Below are 21,618 nucleotides of genomic sequence, written 5' to 3'. Positions count from 1 at the left end.
GGTGTCTGGCGTCACTCAGTTCTGTAATCTGTGCTAAAGGTGACATAGGGATTAGTGTTCATGACAAGCAGTTACAAGCCAAGAATGGTTACTGTCTTGTAGTAAAATTATTCTGGGAAGGACAACAAAAACCCCTTTAAGGTTTATTTCAGAACAAGGAAATAGTTAATTGAAAGTAGCAAAAGAGTTGCCGTTTTTAGGGCGGGAATCCAATTCCTAGCGTTGTGCCGCTGTAATGCCTGTCTGCGCATATAAAAGCCAGTTACGGTAGTAAGTATTCCCACGCCCCTCTATGGGGTGCGCTCTACGCCAGCAGACATGATGTGCCTTTCCACAACAGCACATCGCGTCAAACTCGGGAAATGGCATTCCCCCTTTAGAGAAGCAATTGTTACATTAAAGCTAATCCCATATAATAATTTATGATATACTATAACTAAGATGAGAATAAACTGCCACAATAGTTTAGTCAGGCAATAACTGGGCTGTCGTTGAATCGGTGAGAGATGGGCGCTGCCCCTTCAATTTAGCGTGCGCATCCTCCTTATAATGCCACGGTTTGCTGGTGAGAAAATTGCAGTACTCATGAAATTCCCGCGTGGCTTTACACGGACGGATCAATAAGAAACTACGAGCAGGTTACACTAAAGGAACTTTTTTTTTTTTCTTCCCCCTCTTTAAACAACATTTAATAGAAGACAATTCTATTCCATCTCATTATAGGATTATTTTTCAGACAAAATACACACATACTACTGTATATCAATATGTGTAATAAGAATTATGTATTCTCCAGTTTACACATGTAGTTTATATTTTACGGTCTAACCTGGATACCGTTAGGTGTAACACTAGTACACAGAATTTCCATAATTGCCAATCTGTGAAACATCTTTACCAACACAATATTTTAAAATGAAATCACACCTGTGTTTAATTAGTTCCATTCTAGATCACACAAATTACCTTGTACAAACACAAAGGCTTGTTCAGATGAAACTACTCACATCACGTTCCAGATTCAGCAAAGTCTGACAAAACACTCATCTAAATGAGCATAATATACATAATGTACAGTGTAACAAAGAGGACAGCAGCTTATTACCGCACATATCACAACAGTGTTTCACATGCTATGCATCACACATTCAATCACTATAAATAACTTGCATTCACAAACGTATCAGTAATGAACTCCCTGACAAATTAATTGCAAATGATCCCTAACACGTCACAGAATGTATAGTACAATTTCCTGAGGATTATTGCAAAGAAATGTTGAAAAGTCAAGTAAAAAAGAAAAAAACACAGCAAACTTGTCTTTGCCACCAGACAGTAATGAAGAAATTAGCCCGTCAATGCCGAAAGTAACCTGCTCTGTAATGAAACTGTAACAGCAGGCAGGAAATTAAGAAATGAAAGGTGGACTGCACTTCCCTTTGGGCAGCTGGGGGGGTCAGGAGGTTACCCTTTTCCATTACATCAGGCTGAGCTGACATATATGAGGGTGTGCCATGGAATTCAATATTAAAGGTAGCATTCCCTATCCATTAAAGCTGGGGCACAGAAACCAACCATCGCAGAAGCGTCCGTACCCATGGCGGCAAATCTTTATCACTCACTGAATTTATGTGACGGACTTTACAAAAAATTCCTATCACAGTGCAGAATCGGGAGAAGAAAACGCTACGCTTTTTGAGAATCTAGAAACCCGACACATAAAAGAACCCGCATTTGTCTTGTCAAGATTTTTATATCATCTCAAAGTGAATAGACAAATAGTTCATTCATAAATTATCACACAAGAGGCAAAACAGGAAAAAACCTAATGCAGGGAACAAAATAGGAGGACTTTAATAAACTTACGGTAGGTGAATGACAGCCTGGCATCAGATTAGAGCATTCACTCACTCTCCCCAGTGCCTCCATCGCTCAGCATGAGAGCCAGAAGAGGGTAAGGGTGAGTAAGCCCCTTCCCTTATGTCCCTGAAGAGGGAATGCACCAATGTTAAGGCCCCTAAACACTAGACGTCATGCAAACAACACGATGTAATCAAGGATTTCCCTTGAACTCCCTGGAGCTATCGGACAAACGGTATCGTGAATTCACACTGTGCTATCTGACCAACAACCTAACAATATGGGTCGTTAATGAGATTGCCAGATCTTCCTGCATGCAGGGAAGATCTGTGGATGCGACAAACGGCCAGCTTCGCCATCGTTCGTACACACTGCACGATTTGTCGTTCCGATGCGTAGAAATCATCTACTGTGTGCGCACCTTTAATCTGAATCAGCATCCGGTCACCGGGGTGTACTCCAGCAGCCGTGATAACAGGATTTGTTGAGCCATCCTGTGAAGATCTGAAAACGGATGAAGGACGTCTAATAGCGAATAAAACTATGAAGAATGTTTCATATTTAAATATCTCTATACAAATATCAGTGATTTAACTATATATCGGCCACATCCATGCTATAATAACCGATCTACAGTAAGTGTTGCACTGGGCGAGCTGTGTATGTGATCGTACCATGCTGGGAGACGCGACCCATCTTGTGCACCAGATCATTTACAGTATAAATTAATGTAAAAGCAGAGCTCCAGCCATGACAGTTCTTACTTAAAGCCCTCTGTCAATTAGAGGACCCCCCCCCCCAGGGCATCATATATAGATACCCTGCCCTCAGTCTCACATACAGGTGTTTTCAGGGTACAGACGAATGAACATTCACCCATGCTGTGCTGCCCTGTGTTCCCCAGGAAACAGGATAAATAGGTCACTTGGATAAAGGCAGATACAATGCTCACTAATGGACCACAATGGGCTCACTTCAATTCAGTGCGATGCTGAATAGCCCCGGGAGGGAGCCCCTGGAGCTATTCAATTCACTGCACTGTTTGGTCCGACAGTTGCCAGTTACGTCGGAGAATGTCAGTTCTCACGACTTAACCTGGGTGTTTAGTTGCGAGAACCGGCATTCTCTAACCAGGGGGGTGCGAGAAGAAATCCTTTAGACGGACTAAACAGCGCGCTGAATTGAATATCTCTGGGAGCTCAATCCCGGTGCTATTCAGCATCGCACCAAATTGAATCAAGCCCAACGTATTCATCACTATTTTGACAAGCGTTAACCTTCTGATCAACACAGAAAAGAGAACTGCGCCAAGACCAGTTAATAAATACATCCAGTGTCGTGTGTGTGCTGGGGCAGGCCTCATTCGCAACCAAATCTCTGTAGGCAGGTCTACTGTCTAAGACGACACAGTTGCTTCCGTGTTGTGCTCCAGAACACACTACTTGTCTCAGTGATCGCAACAAGTTCACAATTATTATGGTTCCATCATTTAAAAAATTGGTGATTTTACCTCATTTATGGGGGCAACTTCATTCTTTTGAGGGGAATTTAGCTCCTGGGCTAAGACGTGCCTTGGAGTGATTCAATCACTGCTCGCGACGGACACCATTTCTTGCGATAACACCCAGGATTAGCAGTAACTCCAGAGCTGAGCGCTGGATGCAATGCAGCAGTCAGGTTGCAACTAGCCCCAAAGTCCTACTTAATGCGGATTTCTGCTCGCTGGTGTGTGAGTGCAGCCTCGGAGTTAGTCTCAGGGAGTAACTGAATAGCTCTCGAGCACAAGTGAATTGAATTACCCCCTATCCGGGTACCATCAATTTACCTCTCCAAATTCCCCCCCCAGACCTCTCCCCAATAATGGTCTTTGCCTCTTCTCTATCAGGTACATTTATGCACCAAACACACACCACTGAAACCTGCACGTTCACAAGAACATCCGCAAAAACATTTCCCACCCATAAGCTACACAGTCCACAAAAGCCTCCCAAACACACATTGCCTGTAATCTACACAGTCCACCCCCACCTGTCAGGGACACAAGTCAAAGTCCCCTGAATGAGCAGGAGTTCTCGCCACCCCACACTATCTGCACATGACTGCACCTGAGCAGACTCACGCAGCAGTTACTGGCCTGTCTGCTCACCTCTCCCTCCCCCCATATATTGCACCAATGATGGGAAGCATCACCCCCCTTCCTCCCAATAGTTGCAGCCTTCTCCAACAAACGCGTACTAGCTTCCAGTGTGCATGGGGAATACAGCAGTCCCAGGAATAAGGGGCAGCATGGGAGCCAAATGGCATGATACTATTGCCTGGCGCAGACTTCCGCTGTTATTACCAATGAAAGGATACAAGACAGGAGTCGCACAGATGACACTGAAGTGTGAATATGCTGGGGGTGGCTGTGAGCAGTTCTTGTTGTGCTTTGTTGGTTTATCCCTGAGTTTTATTTATTCTCAGATTGTATCAGGGAGAAGAGGATACCTAACCCAACAGAGGAGCAATTCAGTGACCTCCGACACCAATTCCTGATACAAACAACTTAAGGCTGACGCAGTGGATTGCCTCACAGCGCTGAGGTCAATTCTGACCAAGGCACTATCTGTGTGGAGTTTGTACATTCTCCCCGTGTTTGTGTTGGGTTTCCTCCCACACTCCAAAAACATACAAAATAAAAACCTAGTGTGTATGTATCCCTGTGGTAGGGAATATAGGTTGTAAACGCCATTGTGACAGATTGATGGGAATGACAAATGTGCTCTGTAAAGCTTTGCGGAATGTGCACACTATATAAAAAAACTTAATAGACTCTAAAGCTGCCCATACATGGAGCGAAATGCACCTTGAGATGCGACGGCCGACATATCGGGCGGTCCCCACACACAGAGCGATCTTGTTGCCGACCGCCCAATATGTCGGCACCCCCGTCTCCCGCACCGGCATAGCGCTGCATGGGATCGTACATCGCATCCCCAGATCAAGTGAACATGCAGTAAGATCTGGAGGTGCGATGTACGACCCCAGGGGAGCGCGCACTGGTCGATATCATGCCCCCTGACGGAACGATATAGTACCAAACCGTCGGATCAGCTGCTATATCGCACAGTGTATAGGCACCTTAAGGGCTCGATTCAATGCGATGCTGAATAGCTTTGGGATGGAGTTCCAGGAGCTATTAAATTCAGCGTGCTGTTTGGTCTGACTAATACCCCTATCAGACAGGAAAAAGCCAAAATCCCTGCTTTACCCGGCATTTGCGTTCCGGGCCAGTCCCTGCCTGTACCCACATTCAGACAGAAGAGCAAATTACCTGGTCAAACATTTTAACCCGGTAATTTGCTGATTAACACGGGGAATTCTTATGTCTGAAAGGGTCAACCCGGGTCTCTGACCCTAGTAAATTCCTGGGTCGAAATCCGAGGATTTTTGACCCGGGTTGTCCCTTTCAGACAGCAAAAGGACCCGTGTTGATCAGCAAATTACCAGGTTGAAATGTTTGACGCGGTAATTTGTTTTTCTGTCTATCAGACACAGCAAAAAAAACAGGTTTTTCGATGTGAACGTGCATCAACCTGGGTTTTTGCTATATGTGAACAGAAACGACCCGGGTCAAAGTCTTGGGTCCACAACCCTGCTCTGTACCAGGGTTTTTCCCAGGTGAAACCCATGTAGGCTCTAGTGTGAATGCATCCAGCCCCAGGTTTTTAGACCCGGGTTTAAGAAAACTTTCTTGGCTGTTCCATGTACCTGCAGATTACATCAACTGCAGTCACCCGGACCACATGGCTGGGGAGCAAATTAATGTAAGTGTGTATTATTTATGGTTAACTTTTTCATGTGAAAATTGTGTCTTTGTATAGACCAATACTTTATAAAGGCTTTATAAAGGCCTTTCCTCTAAAAATGCTAGTTTTTATATTATGTCATTACTGTGAACGAAGAAAAAAAAAAAAATCCCCTATAAATCCACATCAACTTCCAGGGCAGACCCAGATTCAGTGTGAACGTATCCGACCCTGGAATTTCCCGGGTTTTGGAGTAGTGTGAATGGGGGTCTCAGACTAAAGGTGCTTCCACACGGAACGATATATTGTTACTATTTGAACGATAAATCTTTCATATCGTTCCATTTGTATGCAATGAACGACCAACGATGCGCACTCCCGCTGGACAATAACGATATCGTCCATCGGGCATTCATGCAGGCCAATCTGGACGATATCGTGCATTTTCCATAGGGGTTTGTGATCGTTGGTCGTTCATCGTTGGTGATATCTTTGGTGTGTGGATGAACAATATCGTTCATCCGTCACACCAGGAATTTCAAGGGAGACCGTACAGCGATATCGTTCCCTGAACAGATTGTCCCGTGTGTACCCAGGATTAGACCAGGGAATTTCCAGGGCAGATAGACCCGGGAAGTACCCGTGTATTTCTTGTGTCTGTCTGAAAGGAGTATTAAGGATTTCTCGTCGCACCACCCCGAGGGTGTGAGTGGAAATCGGACAAAATTGCCGGCTGCGAGGCTGTTTTCCGGCTTAGCGTGGCACTAACAGCTTCGCGGACGGCACTTTAGTCGTGAGAACCAGCATTCTCTGACTAAACACCCAGGTTAAGTCACGAGAACCGGCATTCTCCAACTTAGGGCCGTATATTCAATTAGCGGCGAAAACAGACGTTTTTCACCAAAAAAAAACGATATTTTCGCAAAAAAACAGGCGAAAGCGCAACTGGCGATAAAAAACTGGAGATAAGTTTTCTTCATCCCAGACCAGGCTCCTAGTGATAAATTAGCCCCCCAAAAATTTGTAAGTTGCGCACTTTGGCAAAAAAACGACGGCGCAATTTTGGGTGAACAAAAATAAAACCGTTGAAAATGATAGGAAGTATTTTTATTTTCAGGAGATTACTGTTCCACGGAAATTGGGGGTACGCTAAAATGGGTGCAAGTATATTTTCGTGTCGTACAAACGCAATTTTAAAAACCGTAAAAAAACGCCTGCTGCGATCGCGTGCGATGTTTAAAATACTTCACACATACATACCGTCCACTGAAAAATCAGACCCAATACATTAAAACCAATTTCATCTATTTTTTTACCCCAAATTTGCGCGGTCGTTTTTCAACAAAGTGTGCAACTTACAAATTTTTTGTTGACTAATTTATCATTAATGGAGGGGGTGTCCAAATGGTTCTGAAAGAAATATTCAAATTTTTAGCCAAAAATGGGGATTTTACTTTTTTTTTTGCCTTGTCTGGGATGGAGAAAACTTATATCCAGTTTTTTATCGCCAATTGCGTTTTCGCCTGTTCTTTTTTGCGAAAATATCGCCTTTTTTTTGCGAAAAACTGCAATTTTTGTTGCTAATTGAATACGGCTCTTAACTGGCAACTGTTGGACCAAACATTGCACTGAATTGAATAGCTCCAGGAACTCCCTCCCGGGGCTATTCAGCATTGCGCTGAATTGAATCGTGCCCTAAGACCATCTGTATACTTTTTTTTAAAGCTTCTTAACAAGCTATGTGATTTAACAGCTGAATGTGATTGTAAAGGTTCATTAATTTGCATACACTTGACCCTAGTGTGTGTATTTAAGCGTACACACGGTCAGATTTGTCAGACTTGTCAGATGAACGACTGAACGATTAAACGATTTGAACGATTTGACCAAAGTTTTGAACGATTTGAACGATTTTTGACTGCATTAAAATGAATGGAATCGTCCAAGTCTGACTGCAAACCCATCAGATGTCAGATATCGTTATCTGACAAACTGGAACGCGCATCGTTGATCGTCCAGGCATGTCAGATATGAACGATTTTCCTTCAGATATGAACGACTGAACGATTTTTAAATCGTTATCGTCCATATCTGAAGGAAAAATCTGATCGTGTGTATGCACCATTAATGTGGTAGGGAATATAGATTGGAAACTCTACTGGGGCATGGGCTGGGACTAATGTGAATGGTCTGATGTTCTCTGTAAACTAAGTACTGCGGAATATGAGCGCTATATATAACTGGTAATAAATACATAACCAAATTATGTAAGAAATTCACAGGAGAACTGCTCGTGTGTACAAGCCCAAACGATGGATGCATTGGTGGGAAAATACTAATCATGCCAACTTGTCCATTTATCTCGTAATAGGCATTATTAATCTCCCGGGAAGAGCAGGACATTATCTAGTAGTGAAGCATTTTTGCAGATATTCAAAAGTGGCAGACATTTTTGGTTGTCATTTAACTATTTGCATTTTACTCAAGGGGAACTCAAGGCACAGCAGGACAGGAAGGATCAATGGGCACGAAACGCGAAGTGAATAGCGCCGGGAATGAGCTCCCGGAGCTATTCAATTCTGTGCGAAGTTAGGTTGGAGAAGGCTCGTTCTCGCGCCTTAAACAGGGTGTTTAGGTGCGAGAACGGGCATTCTCCGACTAAACTTCTCGGCGTGTTGCTGTTTTCCCAGCGCTAAGAGCAGAAAACAGCATCGCGCCTGGGCTTTTGTCAGATTTCTGCTCGCATCCCAGGAGGGATTTGTACAGAAATCCAAAGTCGGGCTTAGCTGCGCGATGAATTGAATATCTCCGGGAGCTGATTCCCGGCGCTATTCACTTTGCCTTGAATAGAATCATGCCCAATGATAATTAAATGTGCTCAGTACTCTTGCATTCAGGAATGAGGGCTGTTCCAGCACCTATGTCACACTCCAAGGGGGTAACTCAATTAGCTGCATGCAGGGTTTACCCTGATCACGCTGTCCAATTCAATTAGCTTCGGGAAACCTACACGCTAATTATCAGGGGTAGAATCCTCAGGAGCTGCATGGAAAAATCTGTGTGCCAAAATTCAGAATCTGCATTTAAACATGCGGGGGAGACCATTGATTTCGTACTTTACACGGAATCAAGAGGTTAGCAGGAGTTAACTGCTGGTTTACCATGCAGGGGAAACACTATTGCATTGAATAGCATTTCCTCATGTGGCACAATCAATCAGCTGTGGGGCATATGCCACGGGTAATTTAATCCACCCCCCTCTCCTAAGACCACTTCTGGCCTGCCCACACTGCTGCCTTTTCACTAACCATGCTCCAATGTGTAATCTGCCCCAACACTACAGATTGCAGCCAGACAACAGATGAAAGCGAACAGGAGACTGGTTGGTAGTTTTAGTGCATACGTCAACCTTTGGGTGCGATTCAATTCAGCGGGAGTTGAATAGCGCCAGGAGGCAGCTCCCAGAGCTATTCAATTCACCACAATGTTTATTCCGACGAGAAGCGCTTAAGTCGGAGAATGCCAGTTCTCGCGACTTAACCTGGGCGTTTAGTCAAGAGAACCAGCATTCTCCGACTAAAGTGCCGGCCACAAGGCTGTTAGCGCCGCGCTAAGCCGAAAAACAGCCTCATGGCCGGCACTTCAGTCGGATTTCTCCTTGCACACTCAGGAGGGTGTGAGAAGTAGTTACAGGTTGAATCTCCCATATCCAAATATTCCGAAATACGGAATCATTTTGGCACGACTGAGAAAATGAAACCTTTGATTTTTTTTGATGGTTCAATGTACACAAATTGTGTCTAAGGCACAAATTATTAAAAATAATGTATAAAATTACCTTCAGGCTGTGTGTATAAGGGGTATATGAAACAAATGAATCTCATTTCTGTACACAAACTTTGTTTGAGCCACAAAATTATTGAAAATATTGTATAAAATGACCTGCAGGCTCTGTGTATAAAGGTGTATATAACACACAAATGCATCCTGTGTGTATATTGGGGTCTTATTCCTAAGATATTTAATTATTATATGCAAATATTCCAAAATACGGAATATTCCATTATCCAAAAGGAAGCGGTATGAAATACCGCCGGCCGCATGGCCAGGAGTTCGAATCCCGGCAGCGGCAGCCTGACAGCGCTGGAAATCCTGACCGTCCGTGAGTACTTACTAACCTAACCCTCCTTAGGGGTGCCTAACCTTAATCCCCCCTCTAAGTGCCTAAATCTAACCCCCCGCTGCCTAAACCTAAGTCCCCCGAGGTGGTGCCTAACCCTAACACCCCCCTTCCCCTAGCCTAACCCTAAGTCCCCCCCCCCCCCCGGGGAGCCCTAAACCTAACCCTCCCCTCGCGGCGCCGGCATCCCTTCGATTGGGATGCCGGGCGCCAGTCTCCCGGCGTCAGAAAAATGACAGGCGTCTAGATTTAGACATCTGTCATTTAACCCTCGCCGGGATAAAGCAGTAGGGAAGCCGGCTGTCGGGCTTACGTCAGCCGGCTTCCCAATTGCATCCCATCCTGGTCCCAAACATTTTGGATATGGGAGACTCAATCTGTATTAGTCTGACTAAACAGTGCACTGAATTGAATCACCCCATATGAATAAAGTAAATAACTAATTTTCTTTTTAATGCATTTTTCAATAGGCTTTTAGTCATCACACTAAGTATCATCAGCAGGGTGCAGCTCCGACTGTTTTGCAGGCGGCAGAATGTGCCTTGACCCATTCTAAAGCGCCATGATGGGATTCGAACAAGAACCACTTGAGACTGGAAAAGTGTTTGCGCTAGGCTGGGCGCCGCTACTTGCCCAATTTTATAGAGGCAAAATGCACCCTTCCCTTTTCAGCCTCCTCCATGCTTCCCTTACCTGCGGGCCACAGTGTCCCGCAGGTGGGAAAGTTACGGTGACCGATCGCCACTGGATGAATAAATGTCGTGTGCATAGCATTTTTTTCACTGTGAGGGGAGAGCTTGTGGGAAGCCCAGTACCTCCGTAAGTGCTGGGCACACCCCCAAGTGTAATGAACTGGGGGCATGTCACAAGGACATGTCCCCTTTTCGGGAGCACACGCAGAGGAATCGGTATGATTTACCACCGAAACCATGCCCGGCGGTTGGAATCTCAACAGCGGCATCCCGGCAGAGGAAGAAATCCTGATCGTCAAAAATAAGTATATACTAACCTATTTCAAACCCCTACCCCTCCCTTAGGGTGCCTAACCCCCCCCATTGCCCGCACCCTAAACCTAAGCCCCCCTTGGGATGGGGGGGTACCTAACCCCCCCCCCTGCACGCGGCTATCCGTGCCTGGCGTCTCTTCGAACAGGATGCCGGGCGTCGGGCTCCCAGCGTATGTCTTTAGACCCATGCCGGGATATGACAGTCAGGAAGCTGGCTGGTGGGATTAGGTCTGCCGGCTTCCCGACTGCATACCCACGCAGAGACTACCTGCCTGCGGTCTAGCGGGAACACTAGGAAAAGGCTCGCTCTTCGCTGCCTCCTATGTAGGCAAAATAGGGAGCTGGACTCAGATGTCACTCTTTATGCAGAGATCTGCGTTTCCCTGCCATTTGCTGCAATTTCTGAATTTCGACTCCATGGTCAACACACTGACAGCCTCAGCCTGCCTCTGCAACAAGCTGTTCTGTGGTAAACACATGTATTTACAAGTGTCACGGTATATTTCCTGTATTAAGGGCCCCCACATGTGGCTTGTCATTAATCAGGGGCCCTCCCGTGTGGCATATAAGTTTCAAATTTAGTTACATGTCCAAAATTCTGGCCTTGAAAATTAAAATGTGCCGCCCTCAGTCATCAGCACCGTGCGCAAAGAAATCATAAGGCGTGTATCCACTTACCCGACTGCGAAAGACTGAACGATAACAATATTGTTATCGTTCATTAAACTGCACAGTGCCCACACTGATCGATATATCGTTCAGTGCAAACACCCTCCCTCATCCCCTGGCTGGTCAACCTGAGATATCGTTAGGTTGACCAGCCTGTTCGGGGGAAGAGCAATGCCGGCAACGACCAGCGTGAACGCACATCGCTGGATGTTTCCGACATTTTACTGCCCGATTTTGTTATCGTTCAGTCGTCCATTAACATCGCGTAGTGGATACGCACCTTTACAGTGCACATGATTGATAATAAATGCATTAGAAAAGACAGAAGGAATTAATTCATAATTTCAATGTAACTATTTGAACTTAATCAGCACCAAAGTGCTCTATGTTTTTTACATTCAATTTTTATGGGAGCGATTCAATTGTTTTCGCCATCGGTTGGTGGTGCCCTAACCTAGACTTTAGACGGGTTTAGCAATTTTACATGGCTAAACCTGGGCTAATTACACGCGTAGTGTCCAATAATTAATGGGCACCCAAAACAATTGAATTGCAACATTCAGCACCCATTAATTACTGCAGAGTAAAAAACAATTGTGTCCAAAATACAAGGATGAATAAAAATGCATCAATGTTACGCTCCCTTTAGTCCCTTTGGGAGGGAAGTGAATTCAATACCAGAAAGGCATCTCGGGACCACCAGCATCGGAAGTTTTTCCTTGCGCCCCATAAAGATGCGAAAGGGATAACTGGCATAGTTGGCAATACCGTATATGGCCGATATGTACACATCCGGGCAATCGGCCCCTGTAAGTCAGTTAATGGGCAATTACTGAGAATTATCAGCACAATCACAACCATAAAGTTCATGCACATACATCAGCAGTTTACATATGGGATGAAGATTTGCTCTTATGGCCTGCCTCACTAGGAGCGTGTGTGCAGAACAAATGTGCAAACAATATGGAGATGCAGTTATGTGATACGAGGGGCCCCAGTCAGCGAGTTGCACAGATATTGTTCAATCTGGTCACAATTGTGTGCAAAGATGGGACTTTGTATTTGTTTGATGGAAGCTTGAAACGTTATAAAGCTTTTATTTATAAATGCAGCAAAGTTCTATAGATCTACATCAATGCCGACTTATGGCAACGTATAATGGGGATAAACTCCAATGTGCGCCAGGGGGCTCATTTGTGTTGGACATACGGTGCCACCCCTTGCCATGGCCCACATAAGACAGCAGGGTACTGGGTACGGACTTCATCAGTGCCGGGATGGCTACCCATGTATGCCCTGCACAGTACCCGTGACTTTAGTGCAAAATTTATTCTCTTGGTAAATTATGGTGCTACACCAAACCAAATAACCGGGAAAGAAAACTGCTCTCATCAGCATAAATATTATAAGCCTAGAATAAAGTTAAACCAATATCCAGGAACACATGCGTTATCTATTAAAGAGAATATGATGCACTTAGGGAGGAATTCAATCCAGCATCACTGTGATGCCCGGCTGCGCACATATCGGATAAACAGCAATGTAGATGGACGCGGTTTGCCACTCTGAAAAGGCAAATCACGTCCATCATCAAGAATTAAATCCTCCCTTAATAAATATCTAGTATTGCTCATCTTAAAAGTTATTTTGTGTATTTTCCCCCACAAGCTCCTAATTCTACCTAAGAGAGTGTAATGCTATAATGAGCGGTATTTAATTGTTTTTGCACGCCCGATCCCCCGTCTAAAGTGACGGGAGATCACAGGGAGCTATTCAACTAATGCCGATTATCACGCAATTCGTGCCCATAGAGGTCGGGTTAAGCCACGTAAAACAGCTACCCCCGACTAAAGTGCTGGGCACAATCGTAAATAAAAAAGGGCTGTTTGAGCGCCCAAACGGATCACTTCTCACCCATTTCAGCGCGCCCACCCTGGAGCATACAACAGGGACATTACCAGGGACTGACACGTGAAATGCGTCATACTAAATGAGGAGAAATAAAGAGACCTATGAGGGCAGAATTACATGTAGACAAATACCCAGTTACTGGAATATGGGTTACGGTCACTGCCTACATCCATAACCAGAGACTTCTGTCACAGCACTGTACATACATCACACCCAGTATATCTGTATCATTGGTATAGTAGCTATAATTCCCATAAGTACATTACTGTAACCACAACCATGCACCACATACACAACAGCACAGCCTGGGCTCTCCGCCTGCTGTACACTACAAGCCCCAGCATGGCCTGAAGGAGAGGGGAGAGCACAAGCCCCAGCATGCCAAAAAGGGAGGGAGGGGGCACAAGTCTCTAAATGGCCAAATAGGGGGGGGGGGGCATAGATGGCCTAAAGGAGGGATGGGGGGCACAAGTCTCAGTATGACCTGATGGAGGGGGTAGAAGTTCCAGCAAGACCAAAAGGGAGGGAGGGGACATATGTCCCTAAATGGCCAAAAGAGGGGGGGGGGGGGGGGGGGAGATTAGATGGCCTTAAGGAGGGGGGCACAAGTCCCAGCATGTCCTGGAGGAGGGATGGGGAGGGGGCACGTTCCGGCATAGCCTGAAAGAAGGGAGTGGGGCACAGATCCCAGCATGCCTTACTGCACACCCACACACAGCAGAATCCCCGGGCAGGGCATGCTGGGACTTGTAGTCCCCTAGCAGGAGAGGCCCGCAGGTTGCCCGGCTGTACAGTACCCTCCTCACAGTTCAATGTCACCCACACACACACACAGCGCTGTGGCCCCGCACTCAGATATTACACAGACCCGGGGGCCACACACACGCCGCCCCGGCCCCCCACACCCAGCTCTCCAGGCCTCAGCGGCTCCACATGCGGCCTCCGCCAGGCTGGGGATGCGCTCTCCGGGTGCCGGAGGCTGGGACGGGGGGGGACGGGTGAGGCGCGCGCGCCGGGGGGTGTGCCAGGCGGGCGGGTGAGGTGACCCTACCTGACGGAGAGAGCGCGGGATGACCGGGCTGCGGGAGGAGTGGGCGGAGCGGCGTCACGTGAGCCACAGCTGGTTCTCGTCACGTGACGGCGTGCCCTGCGTGCTGACGTCACCGACCCCTGGCCGGCCCCGCCCCTCCCAGTGACCAGCGAGGCCAGAGTCACGTGACAACAAGTCCATCCATGTGTGACCTAGTCATAAGTAGTAATAATACATGTCCCAGTCACACATGTAATAATAACAGCCCATGTCCCAGTCACACATGTAATAATAACAGCCCATGTCCCAGTCACACATGTAATAATAACAGCCCATGTCCCAGTCACACATGTAATAATAACAGCCCATGTCCCAGTCACACATGTAATAATAACAGCCCATGTCCCAGTCACACATGTAATAATAACACCTCATGTCCCAGTCACACATGTAATAATAACACCTCATGTCCCAGTCACACATGTAATAATAACACCTCATGTCCCAGTCACACATGTAATAATAACAGCCCATGTCCCAGTCACACATGTAATAATAACAGCCCATGTCCCAGTCACACATGTAATTATAACACCTCATGTCCCAGTCACACATTTAATAATAACAGCCCATGTCCCAGTCACACATGTAATAATAACAGCCCATGTCCCAGTCACACATGTAATAATAACACCTCATGTCCCAGTCACACATGTAATAATAACAGCCCATGTCCCAGTCACACATGTAATAATAACACCTCATGTCCCAGTCACACATGTAATAATAACAGCCCATGTCCCAGTCACACATGTAATAATAACAGCCCATGTCCCAGTCACACATGTAATAATAACAGCCCATGTCCCAGTCACACATGTAATTATAACACCTCATGTCCCAGTCACACATGTAATTATAACACCTCATGTCCCAGTCACACATGTAATAATAAAGCTGCATACACATACGATTGAGTTAATTAACGATTTTAGTAAACGATTTTCTACCTTGAAAAAATGAACTAAAATCGTTTACTAAAGTTGTTCATTTAAGGTGCGTACACACTGGGCGATAAAGTGGACGACTGAACGATATCGTTATCGTTCAGTCATCCACTTTATCGACCATTTTTAACCCCAAAAAGATGAATGATAACGACGACGCGCGTTCCCGTGGGTCGTTCGTCATTATCGTTCATCGGGCTGACATGCAGGCCAACCTGACGATCTCGTCAGGTTGCTGCACGTCAGGGAATGGGGGAGAGAGCCCGGCGCTGAACGATATCGCTAATGATATCGTTCAGCGGCTGTGCTCAATGTCATGAACGACATTGAGCACAGCCTGCTGGGGACAACACTACACAATATCGCTCAGGGAGCATATCGTGTAGTGTGTACCCACCATAACTGAACTACAAACGTGAACGCACATGAACAATAATCGTTCATCGTTTGACTCAGAAAGTGAACGATTTTTTCAAACGATTATCGTTAAACGATATCATTTAACGATAATCGTTCAAAAAATCGTGTGTGTATGCACCTTTACGCCCCATGTCCCAGTCACACATGTAATAATAACACCCCATGTCCCAGTTACACATCTTCTCAATGTCCCAGTCACATATAAAATATTAATACCCCATTTGCTCCATATCCCAGTCACACACGTAATAATAACTCCCCATCTCCATGTCCCAGTCACACATGTAATAATAATGCCCCATCTCCATGTCCCAGTCACACATGTAATAATAACACCACATGTCCCAGTCACACATGTAATAATAACACCCCATGTCCCAGTCACACATCTTCTCAATGTCCCAGTCACACATAAAATATTAATACCCCATCTGCTCCATGTCCCAGTCACACATGTAAAAACACCCCATCTGATCCATGTCCCAATCACACTTGTAATAATAACTCCCCATCTCCATGTCCCAGTCACACATGTAATAATAACGCCCCATCTCCATGTCCCCGTCACACATGTATAATAACGCCCCATCTCCATATCCCCGTCACACATGTAATAATAATGCCCCATCTCCATGTCCCCGTCACACATGTATAATAACGCCCCATCTCCATATCCCCGTCACACATGTAATAATAATGCCCCATCTCCATGTCCCAGTCACACATGTATAATAATGCCCCATCTCCATATCCCCGTCACACATGTAATAATAACACCCCATGTCCCAGTCACACATGTAATAATAATAACACCCCATGTCTCAGTCACACATCTTCTCAATGTCCCAGTCACATATAAAATATTAATACCCCATCTGCCCCATGTCCCAGTCACACATGTAAAAACACCCCATCTGACCCATGTCCCGATCACACTTGTAATAATAACGCCCCATCTCCATGTCCCCGTCACACATGTATAATAACGCCCCATCTCCATATCCCCGTCACACATGTAATAACAATGCCCCATCTCCATGTCCCAGTCACACATTTATAATAACGCCCCATCTCCATGTCCCAGTCACACATGTAATAATAACGCTCCATCTCCATGTCCCAGTCACACATGTATAATAACGCCCCATCTCCATATCCCCGTCACACTTGTAATAATAACGCACCATCTCCATGTCCCGGTCACACGTGTAATAATAACTCCCCATCTCCATGTCCCGGTCACACATGTAATAATAACGCCCCATCTCTATGTCCCAGTCACACATGTAATAATAACGCCCCATCTCCATGTCCCAGTCACACATGTATAATAACGCCCCATCTCCATATCCCCGTCACACATGTAATAATAATGCACCATCTCCATGTCCCGGTCACACGTGTAATAATAACGCCCCATCTCCATGTCCCGGTCACACATGTAATAATAACGCCCCATCTCTATGTCCCAGTCACACATGTAATAATAACACCCCATCTCCATGTCCCAGTCACAAGGAGGCCAAGGTAGAGGGTGTTGCAGTAGTCTAGGAGTGATGATATAAATGCATGTATGACTTTAGGCAGATCTTCTGAGGGAATTAAGTGCTATGTTCCTCAGATGAAAGAATGAGGATTTGATTGTGGCTGATACCTGATGTATAAGTGTCAGATGCCACTATCCAGAACAACACCAAGATTCCGCACGTTACGTGTTTTGTATTTCTGAACCCCCAAACGTATGTCCTGTTGGTTGGCTATGCTGTGACCTTGTCCTGTGACCTATCATAAGGACCTCTGTTTTGTCAGGGTTCGGTCACAGCCAACTGGCATCATCCACTCCTGGAGCTCAGCTAGACAACCATTTAGGGTTTGTTCCTGGAGCAAAGGACAGGTATAGTTGTGTATCATCTGCATAGCAGTGGTAGCTCAGGCCATGACATCTGATTATTTCACCCAGTGGTAGCATGTATACTGCAAACAGCATGGGAGATTGTATAGAACCCTGTGGGACACCGCATGGCAGAGTCACTGGTGATGAAGAGTTTACTCCAGAGGAAACTGTCTGTGACCTGCTGGTCAGGGACGTGCTGACAGGGGAGGCAGAGCCTCCCCTTTCATACTCCCCTATCAGACTGCAGAGTTTTGACTTTATAACTTATAAATATCTTCTTTGTATTATTCTAATAATTTGTATTTGTAAAACTCACACAAATAGCAGCACTCCATGGAAATACAGGTAGAGGTGAGGCAGCAAGAGCTAAGCCTCATGTCTGATAGCTCAGACACTGCCTGGAGCTGGGGGCTTGGCCATGAAGCAGCCAATAAAACACAGAGAAAAAGAGCTAATGGAGGCATTCCTCACTGTGAGGGGAGCATGCTTTGAGCTCTGATGGGCACCTCTGATGATCAGGTAACCAGTGCAGGAAGTACTCAGGCACCGGAGCTTAGCAGCAGCAGCATTAAGGAGCGAAGGAAATTGGCATATGCAGACAGAGGAAACACACAAAGGAGAAAAAGGTGAGGAGGGTCTGCTGTGCACAACAGAACACTGTATGAGGGTTTGCAAATCACTGTGTTACTGATAAGGGTTTCGTGCAAACACCAGTAGCTATGCACCTTCGGTGTAAAACTGAGTACACAATGTGTACCCAGCACGACATCACTGTGATACTAGCCAGTGCCTTCCCAGCCATTGACCATACCACACGCCCCCTGGTACCCGGGCCCACCGCGGCTCTTGGCGCGGCTCTTGGCGGGCCTGCACATGTCCTTGCTGCCGGTGAGAAATGATTAAAACCAGCTAATCAGCCATCCACAGATGAAGATAAATATTACAACTGTGATACTGAGGAGACCTTTAAAACAAGCACTAAGGGTCCGTGAGGATTGGAAATGGGAAACACTGACCTAAGGGCCTGATTCAGCATGGATCGCAATTACAACCGCGTATGCAGATCGGTCGATGGTGCGTACTGCGCTTGCAAATGCATCGCAATGCGCTTGCGTGAGATTGCATTGCAATCACGCTCACAGAGAGCCATCGCGGAGTGAGGGTTGGGATGTCAGCGTTTGGGGGTGTTGACACGGGAGTGGTCGGAGTAACGCAGGCGTGCCTGTTCGTTTAAACGCCGTTACTTGGGCGTGCATAAATTAGCCAGAGTTGTAATTTCTAAGACAGGTCAGGGTTGCTGTAATTGTGAGCGAGGGGCCGATGTAACCGATGTATACGCAAGTATGTGAGGTCTTACGGATGTGAGATAGCGGTAGTGGACATCTCTATGCTGGCTTTGCTATTGCAGACATTAGCATATTTTCGCAGCAGATCTGCGTGCAAAATCGCAGCTGCGATCGCAATAGCGATCCGTAGTTAATCAAACCCTATGTCATTGTCTACGTACCCTTAGGGGAATATTTACTAAAGTGAGAGTTTTTAGAAGTGGAGCAACCAATCAGACTCTAGCTATTATCTTCTAGAAGGTGCTAGTTAAGTGTTAAGCTGGGTTGCCAACATTCTGGCTGCCCCTTCCCTGAGGGGGCGGCCAGTTTGACATTGCAGGGACATGTGGCCGGCATAGGGGGGCGTGACCGGGCAGCTTAATGGGCGGAGCATGGGCGTGGCCACACAATCATGTAATTTTGGCCCCGCCCCCCCCCGCTACGCAATGCCGAGATTACCGCCATTGTGAAGCAGGGGGCGGGGCAAAAATGACACGACTCAGCGTGAATCGCAACATTGGCCTCCCCCGTGGCAGGGGTTTCTCTTATAACCATGGGGGGGGGCGGAGGGGTAGGCAGCCGCCGGGGAGGCTTGCCTGCCTATCTGGGTAGGGGGGGCGGGAGCGGCACCCGATTTTCGGGAGACCCCAGCCGAATCGGGAGGGTAGACAAGTATGGTGTTAAGTAGAATCTGATTGGTTGCTATGGGCAACACTCCATTTCTAAAGACTCTCACTTTAGTAAATATACCCCTTAGAGTTCCTTTTGCGATCAGTGGCCTTAATACAGATTGCTGCACTCTTCACCTGGGGTACAGCTTAAGCTAAACGTGGTTTCCTAGTTATAGTGACAACATTTAAATAGATGTGTGGTTTCAGGGCCGTCCCGAGGTCTAATAGCACCAGGGGTGGATTGGGAATTTAAAGTGGCCCTGGCAAATTTTCCGAAAGTGGTCGTATGAGAAGGGGCGTCAAATACCGTGGCCACAAGCCACTCCCCTAGTTTTCGTAAAACTTTGGGCAGCGCTCCAGAAGCTGCTGGGCATGTTCCTAATCTCGATCACTCTGCACATGTGCACAGTATCTATTCAGTGGGTGAGATTGGGCTTCCCAAACACCCCCCACCACCGCAAGGGGAGCTCTGTCTCACAAGACAAGAATGGTCTCATCTTGTGATGTGAAGAAATCCTATGCGGCCCACTCTGGTTGCTATGGCAGATGTCAGTATGCTGCCTGTCATACAAGTGTGTCACTACTTGCAGGGACGGGCCTAGACCAAGTAGAACTGAGGATGAAATATCTATAAAAAAAAAATCGAATAAATAAAGGAATAAAGCCAACATCATCATCATGCAATAGAGGTTCAACCAGATAATATATACAGTCAGGTCCATAAATATTGGGACATTGACAGAATTTTAATATTTTGTCCTCTATTCACCACCACAATGGCTTTGAAATGAAACAAACAAGATGTAATTTAACTGCAGACTTTCAGATTTAATTTGAGGGTAATTACATCCAAATCAGGTGAACGGTGTAGGAATTACAACGGTTTCTATATGTGCCTCCCACTTTTTAAGGGGCCAAAACTAATGGGACAAACTAAACAATCCTAAATCTAAATTTCACTTTTTAATACTTTGTTGCAAATCCTTTGCAGGCAATTACAGCCTGAAGTCTGGAACGCATAGACAACATCAGACGCTGGGTTTCATCCCTGGTGATGCTCTGCCAGGCCTCTACTGCAAATGTCTTCAGTTCCTGCTTGTTCTTGGGGCATTTTCCCTTCAGTTTTGTCTTCATCAAGTGAAATGCATGCTCAATCGGATTCAGGTCAGGGGATTGACTTGGCCATTGCATAACATTCCACTTTTTAGCCTTAAAAAACTCTTTGGTTGCTTTTGCAGTATGCTTCGGGTCATTGTCCATCTGCACTGTGAAGCACCGTCCAATGAGTTCTGAAGCATTTGACTGAATATGAGCATACAATATTGCCCGAAACACTTCAGAATTCATTCTACTGCTTTTGTCAGCAGTCACATCATCAATAAATACAAGGGAACCAGTTCCATTGGCAGCCATACATGCCCACGCCATGACACTACCACCACCATGCTTCACTGATGAGGTGGTATGTTTTGGATCATGAACAGTTCCTTCTCTTCCCATCACTCTGGTACAAGTTGATCTTTGTATCATCTGTCAATAGGATGTTGTTCCAGAACTGTAATGGCTTTTTTAGATGTTGTTTGGCAAACTCTAATCTGGTCTTCCTGTTTTTGTGGCTCACCAATGGTTTGCATCTTGTGGTGAACCCTCTATATTCACTCTTGTGAAGACTTCTCTTGATTGTTGACTTTGACACATATACATCTACCTCCTGGAGAGTGTTCTTGATTTGGCCAACTGTTGTGAAGGGGTTTTTCTTCACCAGGGAAATAATTCTTCTGTTATCCACCACAGTTGTTTTCCGTGGTCTTCTGGGTCTTTTGGTGTTGCTGAGCTCTCCGGTTCGTTCTTTCTTTT

At 45.9% G+C, this 21,618-nt stretch overlaps 1 protein-coding gene across 1 annotated transcript in view; it reads right to left on the bottom strand.

The window, feature by feature from the left end:
* TSNARE1 (t-SNARE domain containing 1) overlaps positions 1-14,571 on the bottom strand; it is a 252,748-nt gene extending 238,177 nt beyond the window's left edge. Inside the window, exon 1 of the mRNA XM_088456270.1 lies at positions 14,466-14,571. The gene's annotated coding sequence lies outside the window, so the exon portion shown is untranslated. The remainder of the gene's footprint in view (positions 1-14,465) is intronic.
* Between the last annotated feature and the right edge of the window lie 7,047 nt (positions 14,572-21,618).

This window comes from Taudactylus pleione, unplaced genomic scaffold, assembly GCF_031769625.1.
Source record: "Taudactylus pleione unplaced genomic scaffold, aTauple2 ptg000695l, whole genome shotgun sequence".
NCBI lineage: Eukaryota > Metazoa > Chordata > Amphibia > Anura > Myobatrachidae > Taudactylus > Taudactylus pleione.
Note: the sequence above shows the minus strand (reverse complement) of the source record. Positions and strands in the feature narration are given on the sequence as shown.